Source organism: Thunnus albacares, chromosome 12, assembly GCF_914725855.1.
Source record: "Thunnus albacares chromosome 12, fThuAlb1.1, whole genome shotgun sequence".
Lineage (NCBI taxonomy): Eukaryota > Metazoa > Chordata > Actinopteri > Scombriformes > Scombridae > Thunnus > Thunnus albacares.
The window spans coordinates 21,641,982-21,656,241 of NC_058117.1; positions in this window are offsets into that span (position 1 = coordinate 21,641,982).

The following is a 14,260-nucleotide window of genomic DNA, read 5'->3' on the forward strand; positions in this document are numbered from 1 at the left end:
CAGTGAGCAGGAATCAGACCAAAACTTGCTTATATACTGTATTCATCAGGCACAAGGGCATTAATATTTGATGCATGTACCTGTCATACAGCTCGACACAATAATATACATCTAAACTAAGAACATAACAACTGCAGCCGCTCCCAAACTCTTCCCCCTTTATCTTCCTTTCTGTGGCACCTCGGTAGAAAAGCAGTTTTTTTCACATCGTCTCCTGTTTGAAAGTCACAGACAAATTCTGACCTTAGATGTCTGGACAGAATAAAATATATATCTCTGCATAATTTACAGTTTGGAACACAGTTTCTCCACCAACTAATTCTGTTTACTCATTTGTATGCTGTCATGCTCTTGCAGTGTTACTTCCTCTTTTTCTTTTTTTTTTTCCTAGGATGCACTGGGCAGAAGGCATGAGGATGATGATCTGTGACGGGCTTAAAAGTGACAATCACTCACATTTAAAAGGAGTTTAGAGTGTCTGAACCAGCACAGACACAAGGAGAGCATAACTCAAGGAATTTCATCTGATATGTTACATCATTTTTTCTTTTAAGACTTGGCACATGAGTAGGCTACATGAATAGAAAGTGTGACCTGATGCCCTGTTGTCTGTCACTGTGGGAAAAAGCTTTTTCTTAAATGTGACATCTCTGTTACATCCTGGCTCTTTGTAAAAAAGTCTCCCACATGTACCAACCTGTTCCATCCGGCTGCTTTTTCTTCCTCTTTACTTTCTTGATATTTACAAACCATGTGGGTGAGTTGACAGTTTACTGCAGGTGACACAATGGTTGTACAGGAGCGGGATCTTTCTCTCAATGATAAACAGGATGTAATGGGTTACATCTTATGGGTTTATAATGTAAGTCCAGTTTTTCTGGTATTTGACTGCTCACATGTAGACTTCAGGTCAACGTCAGACACTTCAGTTTATTTCATTGACAATTACAATCTAGTCGTTTTTGCTGTATAAGTTGCCTGCAGCCGTTATCATGTTGGCAGCGCCTTAAGTATTTTGAAGAGATATATTGATTTTTTTGCCCAGCTATAATAAAAGCTAACAAAGGATCCAATACCTTTAAATCTACAGCTGTTAAAGGACTAGTGTGTAGGATTTAGTGGCATCTAATGAGGTTGCAGATTGCAACCAACTGAATAACACTTACTCAACCTCCCCTTTAAAGGGATGTAGGAGAACCTACGGTGGCCGTGAAGAACGCAGAAGGCCCCCTCTAGAGCCAGTGTTTGGTTTGTCTGTTCTGGGCTACTATAGAAGCAACATGGTGGGCTCCGTGGAAGAGGACCCGCTCCCTGTGTAGATATAAAGGGCTCATTCTAAGGAAATGAAAACACAATGATTCTTATTTTCATGGGATTATACACTAATTAAAACTTATTTATAAATATTATACTCCATTTCTTCCAGGTGATCCCCCTAAATCTTACACACTGGTCCTTTAATTATTAATTGTTTCGTCTCTCATACGATAAGCTCCTGGCTACATCAGATATAACCTTCACCACAGCAGGTTTCATTAATGTCGTTCAGTTGCCAAGTCGTGTAAATTAAACTTTGAAGCTGATTGCTCCACGACTATTTACTCTTTACTGGCAAAGAGGTTTAGGCCAGAAGCTCAAGAGACCGGCAGTAAAAATCAGCTCCTGGGTGGCGCTGCAGTTTTTGTGGTTGCCATGGTCATACACAGTTCCGCCCTGCCGCAGTGGCGAGAACAGAGAGGCGGCTGCTGCTCTAGCGAAACACTGCTGTTCAGTTTCATCAACTTGCTTTCACGGCTCATTGTGTGACCATGGCAACCACAGAAACCGCACTGGCAGTGTGGTAATTATACATTAGCTGATTTTAGAGGTATGTGAGTTCCCTCTTCACCTACAGCAAACAAACAACATTACTACTATCAGTGATGGAAAGTAATTAAGTACATTTACTCAAGTACTGTACTTAAGTACAGCTTCGAAGTAGGCCAAGTTGTACTTTACTTGAGTATTTCCATTTTGTGCTACTTCCATTCCACTAAATTTCAGAGGGAAATATTGTACTTTCTACTCCAGTACATTTATTTGACAGCTTTAGTTACTTTCCAGGTGAAAATTTGACACAATGGATAATATAACAGGCTTTTAAAATACAACACATTGTTAAAGATGGAACATTTTTGGCTTTTGACGTCTTACATAAAGCAGTGTGTAGTCGGGGCCACATTTCAGATGTTTATGAGTTGTTAACAGCTCCACCAAATAGTGATTTTTCCCTCTAAATTTCTCACATGGTTTCATTCAAGTAAATGTTCAAATGATCCGATATTTTGCCAAAAATCAAAGATTAGAGAAAAAGTCCAAAAACTTAAACAGATTTGTTTTTTCTTCTTTCCTCTCACATTAATCATCTCACGACCCCTCAGATTTATCTGGTGACCCTTTGGAGGGGCCCGACCTCTAGGTTGGGAACCACTGGACTAAACTAGCTAACTGTATATAAAGTAGTTCAAACAGTAACATGCTGCTTACACACTGATGCATCACTATTAATAATATAATGATGTCATATATAATAATATAACAGTTAGAGGGATGAAATGAGTACTTTTACTTTAATACTTTAATTACATCTTGCTGCTAATACTATTTTTTTCATGCAGGACTTTTATAATAATATATGTAATGGAGTATTTTTACATTGCTGTATTGGTACTTTTACTTAAGTAAAGGATCTGAGTACTTCTTCCACCGCTGACTACTATATAGCCTAATCTATACAAGGACAATACACAATGCTCATGATAGTTCACCATAATTATCGTGTCATGTTAATAACCATTTCCGCTCTATTTAGCTACATGATGGGATTGTAGCAGCAGCCTATCTGTCTGAACGCACCTTGAAATGTCACAAAATTTAGAAAAATGTCCATCACAGTTTCCGAGAGCTCAAGGTGACATATTCAGATTGCTTTATCTGACTTTGTCAGCTGTTGAAAACGTAAACACAGACACACAGAAAGGCACAAAATAGTCACATTTATGTAGCTTGTACAAGTTTTTTTTTTTTTTTTTTTTTGGCATTTTTGCCTTAAAGGTGATTTAAATGACTAACCAGTTGTCAAAGTAGTTGCAATGTTCTGTTAATCAATTAATCAACCGATTTTTCAGCTCTATGTATGATAAAGATTAAGTCCAGAAACTACTAAGATTATCAGCCTTGTTTGTTGATTTTTGTTACTTTTTTTGTACTCTTGTATCCATCCAGCTTTTTAAAGGCTTCTTGATATACTGCAGGCTGCGTCTGTGCTGAATAGTTGGTCAAAGGTGATCAGCAAAATTTGTACTGAAACTCAGGCAGATAAGATGCCTGAAACATTAATTAATGTTTCTTTTGTATGTTTGTTTTTGTCTTCATAAAATGAAGTTATCCGTGCAGTTAAAGACACTCCACTCCTCTCCTCTTGTAGTCTTTGTTGATTCATGAGGCTTAGGGCCTTTCTCTCCTCAAAAAGTTGTTACGCAAGGAACGCAGCACTAAAATAAACAAACACTGCTCCCCTGGAACATGTTGAATTAGTAGAATATTCAAAGGTGGTCTTACCTGTGCAGCAAGAAGCGTGTTGCATAGTAACACAACTGTTTTTCTGAATCATGCCTTTCTTTTTTATAGTATATTATGCTTAAGTAATCAAGTTCGTATAGGAATAATAGCCTAATCATAGTAAGCACTATAATCAGCATGTGTTGTCAGAAAAACTGAGGGATAAGCAGTGTTTTATAGTAAATATTTATGCAGTGGTTCCCAACGTTTTATCAAAAGGAAAAACTGTGTATTAGAGGGAGTGTATCAAACATTTCGTCACAGGTTATGGCTTCAGTGTGATTTTTTCCTCACAGTGAATTTCGCAAGAAAAATCAAAAATAAACATAATATTTTGTAACATAGGACAAAGCCCTCTGACATTTTGGGTTTTTAGTGAAATATCTTGACAACTATTAGACAGATTGTCTCAAATTATACACATACATATACACATCTTCCCATTCACTCGCATGAGAAAGTGTGTCCAGACTTTTGACTGGTACTGTACACACATACTGACGTTAGCATTTAGCTTAAAACACGGCTGTGTTCAGCCTTGCAGAGCTGCCAGCATGGACTCTTTGTCTTGTTTATCTTTTTTATCATCTTGTGACCCCCTTAGATTTTTTTTTTGGGGGGGGGGACTCTTGGAGGACCTTAACCTGCAGTTTGGGAACCACTGGTAATAGTATATTTGGTTATCTGGATGCACTGGTGTTAAATGTTAATTAGGGAAAAGTAAAAAAGAATGTGCTTTGAAGTAGTTGCTTAAATTTGTTTCATCTTCTGTTTCTGTGCTGAATTAATTTGCATGGTTCTTGCATCAAATGAATGCTCGGACTGTGTTTTTCAGCCAACTGAATGCAAATGACGCCCAGTAGAAATGCATTACTTCACACCAGGTGGAAGCTGTAGTAAAGTGATACCTCTCAGTTGCAGCAGCTCCTGAATTTCAGTAGACTTGGACAACTTTCAAGCCTATACATGTCATGATGTCAGAATGAGAAGCACCTAATATGCATTGTGAAAAAAAAAAAAAAAAAAAGTCCAGGAATTAACCTCTTACACGATGTCATTACTCAAGCAGCTCCTTTTAAAAATTCCTTATGCATGGAGAACAAATTACACCTGCTAACACTACACTCATTCCTCTTCTTCACAGTGAGCTCTGATGTTATATCTCACCGACCGTTAAAAGGAAATGATAAATGTAAATTACCTTGCGCCTCAGACGCCGCATTTTTAGGACTTGTTATCACCTGTAAACTGAAGCATGTTTACAAAAGGTAGATCTGAAAATGAGTCATGCAGTTCTAGTCGACTTGGGAAGTTTCTGGCAATGCTTTAAGGACAATCATGTCAGACAGGATTATGTTCGCAGGAGGAAGCTGATAAAAGGTTGCAATGAAAATACTTAAAATGAGAATTCATGGAATGCTCTGGTGCAGGCGGGGGAGTAGTGTTTTACATGGTGAACAGAGGTAAATATCTGTCAAAGTCATATTATATTCTTCCCTCTGAGCAGCTTGTGTAAACAGCAGGTGGCACATAAAAAACAATAATCAAAACAGAAGGAACATTTATATGATCTCCCATGAAGAGCTTCTGATGATTCTTTATTTGTGTCATTTATTTCCTTACAAGGAGTGAAGTCATTCCTAAGAGGGCTCAAGGGAGGGAAAAAAAAATCACTGCAACACAACTGTTTCTACTATGAGGTATTTACAAGAATCACTCTCCTCTGGTTTGGAAATGTCATATAAATAAAGTAGGATTACTGACCGGAATGAAGCGCATGACGTGGATTTAAGTAAAATGTCCAAACTTTACTTGATATATAAATAAATAAATCACTCAATAATCAAATATGGTTTCACGGTGTTATCAGCGTCTGGGGATGGTCCCGATGTTCAAGGACATTAACCGACAAACACTGGGAAACACTGTTTTGTATATTTTTTTTCTGGGAAACCCTGGGAATTACTTATCTGCTGAGATTACATTGAAAATAATTGAAATTTATCATCTGTGGGTTTGCTGTCAGGCAAAAGTTCAAAGTAACGTGTTGAAAACAAATAATATCACAGCTTTTTGATAGCAGGGTTATTTCTTGATTTATCGGCTGCATTAGCATGGTCTTCATTTTTATAGAATTATCAAAAGCTTAATTTAAAGTTTGTCTGTATGTTACACAAACTCATCTACTTTGAATCCAGATTGAACTATAACTACAATTCTTATAGTTGACAAAACAATCTTACCACACAATCCATTAAATAGCTGTTCTGGAGTTTGCCCAGTTTTTATGAAATTGTTGATGTTAACATCTTCATTTTTCTGAGAGCTTCAAAGGATGAGTTCATTATCTTTCAAGTGTGTCTTTAAACAACAGTCAGTTGTCCACATGAACACTGAAAGAGGTTTTACATACTGGATATTAAAAGATCCCCTTCAAATGCACTCTCAATGTGGATATCTGCCACATTAACAATCTTTTTAGCATCAGATTCCCTCTTTGTGTTTCCCTGTTGAGCTGCAGTGGAAGTATAAATAACAAAAATAAGGACTTTGGCACTAAAAAGACTGTAACATTGAAAGATATCTACTTGATTTGACTCATTTGGACAGCTGAAGCTTCATATCACCTTCAGATAAGCTTTTAAATACATCTCTGATCAGAAGGAGGTTTGTGGATTTTGGCCCCATCACTTACATTGTAAGTGCATTATGAAGGGATCTTGTAATTGTCAGTGTGAAAAGGAGGAATGATTACAGCAAGAAAAACATGTTTCAATGCTCTTGACTGTTGTTTTAAGACAGACTTGAAGAATTGTAAACCCGTCCTTTAAGGACTTCTTGTCCATGTTGGCTGAAAAGTTGAGATTGTCTCTCGACATTTTAAACAGCGGTTGGCTAAACAATCTCACCTCGAGGTCCATTTGGCAGCTGCTCTTGATTATATCTCACACTCAAAATACATGTACAGGGCAGAAGGATATAAAGGGTATAAATTAAGACACACCTATAATATGAATACTCCCTCCAATAATGTGGCCTTGTAACAAATAGCAAAAGTTATACCACTCTCCTTATGACATCTGGAAAAACCTTTCTCGAGTATTTTTACTTTAGTACTTCTACTTTATGCCACTTTCATTACATTTCAGAGCCAAATATTGTTTATATTTTACCACTTTCTTTGCAATGTAGTTATCTTTAGTAGTTACAGATTCATATTTTACATATAAACTGTATGTAAAATACTTTAAAATTTGATACATACTGTACATTAAACCATTCAACAGTATGAATTCACTCCAACTGGACTAGCTGCAACATTCTGCTATTGTGCAAATGTTTGATACTTCTGGTAATCTTCTGTAATTCTGTACTCTTACTTAAGCAACATTTTGAAAAGTGAGTATTACACTGTGGCAATGCTGCTTTTACTGAAATAAAAGATCTGGATATGTCTACCATTGCCGGTTTGTCTAGAAAAGCATCAGAGATGTGATATAAATAATACAAATGTCATTATTTTTATCATCCATTTACTAATAATAATTATATTTATGTGATGATTCATTCAATGTTAAATAATTTTCAATTAAATTTACAGTATTTTTGACCATCATATTGATTCATTACATTCTTGTGTTATTCCACAAGGGGGAGCTGTCATGTGAAAAACTGTATCTCTAAATACCTAATCAATAGTTGTACATAATACTGCTGGGTTAATTTATGAATGTCAGATAAATCAAAGTTGAAAATTCAACAGTTCAAAAGAGATTCCAGCCCTGAAAGTGCTTTGAACACTTTGCCCAGGAATATAAAGCAGAGACAGACAGTTAAAGGGGACCTATTATGCTTTTTGTGGTTTTCTGTTATTTATATACTGTTATGATGTTGGATATCTGTGTTAAACATGGTCAAAGTTCCAAAACTTGAGGTTAACGTATGTAAAAATGCTCCCTGCAGGTCAAAAGCCACGGCTTCAACCTGCTCTGAAAAGCTTTGTTTGTGGCAGGATTTTTTTCTATCTTGCCAACGAGCTGAGATTAGATTTTGCCCGTAAATGGCCGTCCATCATGTAGTCTTGGTTGCTAAGGTTGTTGCTAAGGTTTTCCCATTTGTACATTGTGTTGTTTACTAGCATGTTTCAGATCGTATTCCAGCTCAAACATGTACATGATGTATTTGAGAAGTTGACACTTCAAGTAAAAAACGAGAAAAAGAAGTGAAATATGGCGATTATACTTTGTTTTATGGTTTGTTTACAAAGCCTCCCAAGCGACCAGAGGTCAGCGCCCTGTAGCTAACCAATCAGAACAGAGTGGGCTCATCAGGAAGGGGGCCTTAAAGAGACAGGAGCTAAAACAGACGGCGGGGGGAATTGAGAGGCTGCAAAAAGAGCCAATATAAGATAAATATGGAGTTTTTCTTAACTATGAGTCATGCAAAGCTACCAAGTAGAGTCCCAGAATAAAAATATAGAGCTGGAAATGAGCCTAATATGTTCCCTTTAAAATTGGATTTCAGAGGCTCCATGTTGATTTTGTTAATTGTAATGATCTAATATAAAAAATATAGAGGATGGTCTGTGTTCTGTAAATGTTTCACTATACAAGTACATTAGAATCAAAATTTAAACCAAAATGATTTTAGCCACATCACAGTGTCGTGAATACATCACTCGTCAGCCCAATAACTGTATTCATCTCTCCTTTATTCCATCTGTCCCTCGTCCCTCTTCCTGTTTCTGATTTTGTTCACTCAGCACACATTTATAGGCTTCTACTACTAAAAAGGACACACTTTCAGTATTTTGGTCTGAAACAAATTATTTTAAGCAAATTATACTTAAGCACAGGATCTTAATCTCAAAGGGTTTTGTTGTTTGAGACAAACCATTTTATACAGCTGGGAGGAATCAAACATTCAAAGCAAGTCCAAACATTACATTTGATTCAAGTAAGGCTCCACACATGTAAAAAATGAGACAAGCTTTTGATCACTAGACATAAAGCCTTATTTTTGCCATATTTGAAATTATGTTATCTTAAATCAAGACTTTAAATGTGAATTCAGTGCACATTTTACATATAGTAATTTGTAATTTGCCTGATTTTGTGTGTCGGGGGTTAGAAGTTGCCAAAGGCTGAAGAGAGCCGAGCTGGAGGATCAACGCCTTCTCCAGACTTCCAGTGTTACACTTTTCCCCACTTCTTCTTCCCCTCCCTCTAAACACCCCTATTCCATCAAATCCTACCACTCCCATACACCGCCCCACCCCAAAGCCCCTACAAACGCCCATGCACACTACAAACATTCACACACCCACCAACATTGAAAAAGAAACATGCTGGCACGCATGTGAATGGAAAGCTTTTAAATGGGAGCTCTTCCCTGCCCATGCATTTTCCAGTCTATTATAGTCTTTTTCTCAGAGTCATTCTTGTTGGTAATAATAACATTACACTCTTCAAGTTAACTGCTCTGATGTAAGAATGTGGCAACACTAACAAAAAACAGGAGTGATGAGAAAGGTTCTAAGGAAACCCCCAGGAGCTTACTAGAGAAAAAACAAACTTGAATAGTCAAATTAACAACACTGTCCATTGTAAACATCTTTCACGGCATGCAGACTATGAACTACACTTACTTTTGTTTAAGTTTAGATCACTGGATAAACTCTTGTTTTGTTTACAAAATGTCTGGCTTTTAATTTCTTGTCCAGTTTGTTTCAGTAATGTTGCATGTTCCCACATCATAGCAATTAATTTTAAACTACACAAATAAGACCAGTTATATTGTCATTTAACTATGGAGCTCCAATATGAAGAAAATCAATAACTCAAGGTTTTAATGTGAGGAAAAAATATAATATAATAGCACAACTGCAAGTAGCACAGAAAGCAAAAGAGGAATATCCTGCGGCAAAGATAACTGTATCAACTTTACTACAAAGGCCTGACATATCTCTGTGTACTCAATAACATTAATCTTGTCTTAACAACTCTCCATAGAGACAGTTATCAGCACCATCTCTACAACCACAACCACCTCAAGAAGAACCAAGTGAGACTGTCTGCAAAGAGTCTAAAGGACTCAGACTGGAGGACATCAAAACCAGAAAACAGAAGATCCTCTGTTCAACCAAATTCACGCCAGCCTCCTCACAGAATAGCCGTCATTCTTTTCGACAGCAGAGACGGCGCTATCCGAGATCTATTTAAAGACAGTAACGCTGAATTAAGTAGCCTTTGCACCTCCAGTACCACAGCCTCAAACTGAGACCAACCAGTCTAAATCAGGTCGCACCATTAAGACTTAAGAAATGTCTTAGCTAGTAAACACTTCACACAAGTGAAGTTTAAATCAGTTTCTAGGAGACATCTGTAGCGCTGTCAAATAAGAAGCAACCAACTATGTGAACAGGAAGTGACTGTAGCACCTTCCAAAAGTAACAGTTTTAGCGGCCAAAAGATAAAATAAACATGTCAATTGTTTTTAAATGTATCCTAGGTCTGACTAGGGCTGCAATAACAATTATTTTCATTATCGGATAATCTGTTGATTATTTTCTCAATAAATCAATTAGTTGTTTGGTTCATAAAATGTCAGAAAATGATGAAAAATACCAATCACTGTTTCCCAAAGCCCAAGCTGACGTCCTCAAATGTCTTGTTTTGTCTGACCAACAGTCCACAACCCAAAGATATTCAGTTTCTATCATAGAGAACTAAAGAAAACAGACAATATTCACATTTGAGAAGCTGGAATCAGAGAATTTTGACTGTTTTTCTCAAAACGATCAATTATTTATGAAAATAGTTGGCCATTAACTTAATTGTTTGCAACTAATCAATTAATTGACTGATCATTGCAGCTCAAGGTCTGACTGTTTCATTTCTTTCTGCGTTCCTGGAGAAATATGTTTTAGAATTAGTAGCCTCATATATGATGCAGCTTACAGTGAGAGGGAAATACCTGATTATGCTAAGCTAACTGTCGCTATTTGGTCATTTAGTCATTTATTCTAATGTTATTGGCGTTCATTTTTTGAGGTATATTTTGTATTTTTTTTCTGTAAAATGTAAAGTGTCAGGTCAGATATACAGTATGTTGCCCATATTCCATATTTACTCAGCTAGCTAACACAACAGTTCCGACTGGCCGTTAGTAGGTATAAATATCTCTACGTAGGAACTAGTTTGTGTGGTGCACCAGTTTCAGTTAAGTAAATCTGCATTTAGTAAACATTTAAGTTATAACTAGGGTAAGTTTGAACTCACTTTTGAACTCAATTGCCCATTGAATAGTTCATTCTGAAACACAAATTGCACACACACACTGTCAACTTTTTCTATTGGCAGTTATATGAGTCCAGTGAATTATTCATGATTATTTAGGTTCAAAGGTTTAAAATCTTTATAGATGCATATCATGGATTGCACATGAATTATAAATGAATATGAGGAGTACATATCTATGACTTCTAAATCTGTCTTCATTATAAAATGATGTGTCCCTGACCTCACATTTCAACCCCCAAAACCAACCCTGTATAAATCTTAAAATGTAATTAAAAATGTGATGCCTAATGTTTAAATGTAATAATTTCATTATGAAAAAAATACAGCCAAATGTATTCTGCTAATTCATCTTTAGAGAGTTCAGAGTCACTCAGGAGGAGGAGAAACACCTGCTTGCTGCAGTTGTTCAGGCTGTTCGGGTCCTCCAGAGTCACCGCTGCATCCTCCGTCCGTCCCGCTATCTTCCTCTAAAGATGTCTGAACTCACCAACATGCTGCAGCTGGACATGGGAGGGGAATGTAAAACTTTGGCATGTTTATTGTAGATCTTGTCAGTGCTGTTACCAACAACAGATGTCTTTTATACACTAACACTATTATCTTCCAACATGCTTGAATGTTGACATGAATATCGAGGGGTTTTCCTTTAAATCTGCAAACACAAATAATAATTAATTTTATCTAAAGTGTACTTAAGATAGTGTCAGAACAAGAAACCTGCAGAAATATAGTAAAAGAGTACAATGGGTTGATTTAGTTTTGCTCCCCACTCAGTTTAAGTCCCTTGCTGGCAAAGAGTTTCACTTCATTTCAGTTTGGAGTTCATTAACTCCCCTTGGTCCAAGGTCTAACCTGCCATTATCACTCCATGAAAAGCATGTCAGGAAAAACAAACAACTATAATGATTATTCCTGTGAAACCTCAATCCAAAAGTGCGGCACAAATTCCTGCAGATTAATCATACTTTGTGATCAAATGGGTGCCATGTGTTATTACGCAGTTTGATTTTCTCTCCAGTTTTGCATTCATTAACCAGCAATCGTCTGTTCATTCCAGGTCTTCCAGATCACTGCTGTGGCAAGAAGCGGAAATATCTGTTTGTATTAGAGGTAAAGTGGTTCCACTTTCTTTGCTGTTATAAACATTTTAAAGCCTATTTTTGGGGCTTATTTTGGAGTTTATGAAAAAATATCAGGAAATTACATAAAGGAACTATGTAAATACAGCATGCTGCAGAAATGCCTTCCAAAATGTTCTTTATGTCTTGTAACCTGAGTAAGTTTTATAGGAAATTCTGGAGAAATTCTTCATAAATTAGATTTCATTGCATTCAAATGTTTGAGGGTGGTTTGTCTTTGATGTAAGGGAGTCATGTACGTATCTGTTATTTCTGTAGTTGGCTTTGAAAATATGAAATTGCTCAAAATACAAACTGTTGAAGTCATCTTCTCCCTCACAGCTGTAGTAAATACAGTAACTCACATTGAAACATGTGCTCCAGTTGGCCAAATAAAACCCAGAGGGAAAGGATTATTTTTTTCACTCACAAAAACACAACAGTTAACCAGGACCATATATCAGCCACATCACTCCATGTGACCTGCCTCTGACCGACTCAAAACTCAGATAACTCAAGTCGACTTCTGTGTTACCTCCAAACGGCTGCAGTCGTGGTTTACGTGTTAACTCCAAGAGGTGGTGTTGCCTCATTGAAACTGTGCAGGAAGTTGTGTAAGTTGTGTCTCCCGGGGATAACAAGCACTAAGTCTTCATGTGTGTATAACTCAGGAGGAGGCTTTTCCTGCTTAATATAACTGATACTCAGGGGATGACATATGGTGATAACATATTAAAATTTGAGATAACTCAAATGAGAGTGCAGATTTTTAGAACATAGAACAGATTTTTACACCGTCATTACTGTTCATAAAGAAACACTAGACGTCCAGTATATACTGTATGTCATATCGAACCCCCAAATCAGAGCTGAGATCTGCAGGGTGTGTATATGCTTCATACAAATAATGGTCTTGAATTACCTCCACATGAAACGTTTATTTCCAAAACAATACTATATATACTATATATCGCCGCTGTCACATAAAAAACGTCTGACTCCACTTTTGGTGAGTTTCAAATTCCCTCTTTTTTTTTTTTTTTTTTGTTTTTTTTAACAATTCCTGCTCACATACTCAGACAATGTTATATATTATAAACTGTGATTTTCAGAGCATTGAAGGAGTTGTCATGAAGTGTTTTTGTTAGCTTTTCAGATTTAACCTTCAACCTTCTTCCTCCGCTTCCCCTCCAGTTAGAGATATCCCAGAGGGCGACAGACAGCAACAGCTTTTTCACAGCAGACATTTTGACTTTTCCCAGCAGGAAAATCACAGGTGTAGCTACATACATTAATGATGGCTTTGTGCCATTTAGGTATCCGGGAAAGCAATGTCAAGGACTCAGTCTGACACACCTGAATGAAATACAGCAATAGTTAATTATATCATATTGCTTTACTGGCTATGACCTGCCAAAACATCTACTAGGAAAAAGCCCTGGGGAGAGATTTTCCTTGATTAAAATCAGGAGTTGTGACGCTGAGTCAAAATGCAAGATGTACTGTGGCTTTGTCATATTCTGCTCTACTAATTTGATCATTTGTAGGGAAATTTGTATGTTCAACAACACATCTGTCTGTCTGTATGATGTTTAAAACTATATTATGTAACTATTCTGCATTAAAATGTCTAAAAACGACTAGATCTATGTTATATATTTTGTTGATTTGTGTACTTACATCATCCCAAATGTTTCCAGCAATTTTCAAACCCAGAGAAATCTGTTATTTTAATCAAGGTAATGGTCCATTTAATTTGGTTGCCTGTCAATGGCATCATTCCCCCTCTACCAAAGAGTAAACACGCATAAGATTGCATGCATTGATGTTGTGGTTGTCCGCCACAATGGCGTCTACCAAAGAGTATCCGTATATAAGATAATACGTTGGCATTGTGGTTGTTTGCCAGAATAAAAAAAATGACTTTTGTTCAGTTTTAAGCCACACTTTTACAATAAACTTTTTAGATCTTGGTCATTTTTAACTATATCTTTTAACCAAATGAAGGATCGTCATCAGACGTCTGTATCTCAATCAAGATAGAGAAACAAGCTGAGCAAACGTTAGCGGCAGCTCGGCTCACACAGAGCCCCTCCCAGATGTCCTCTGTTGGTCGAACAATGTCAGAGAAACACTGATTTTTTTTACGTGAAACTGCTTTATTTAATGTTTTTACCATTTTTAATCCCTGTGTACATTTGTTTAGCTATGTTGACAGTTTGTTTTGCTCAGGTTTTGAGA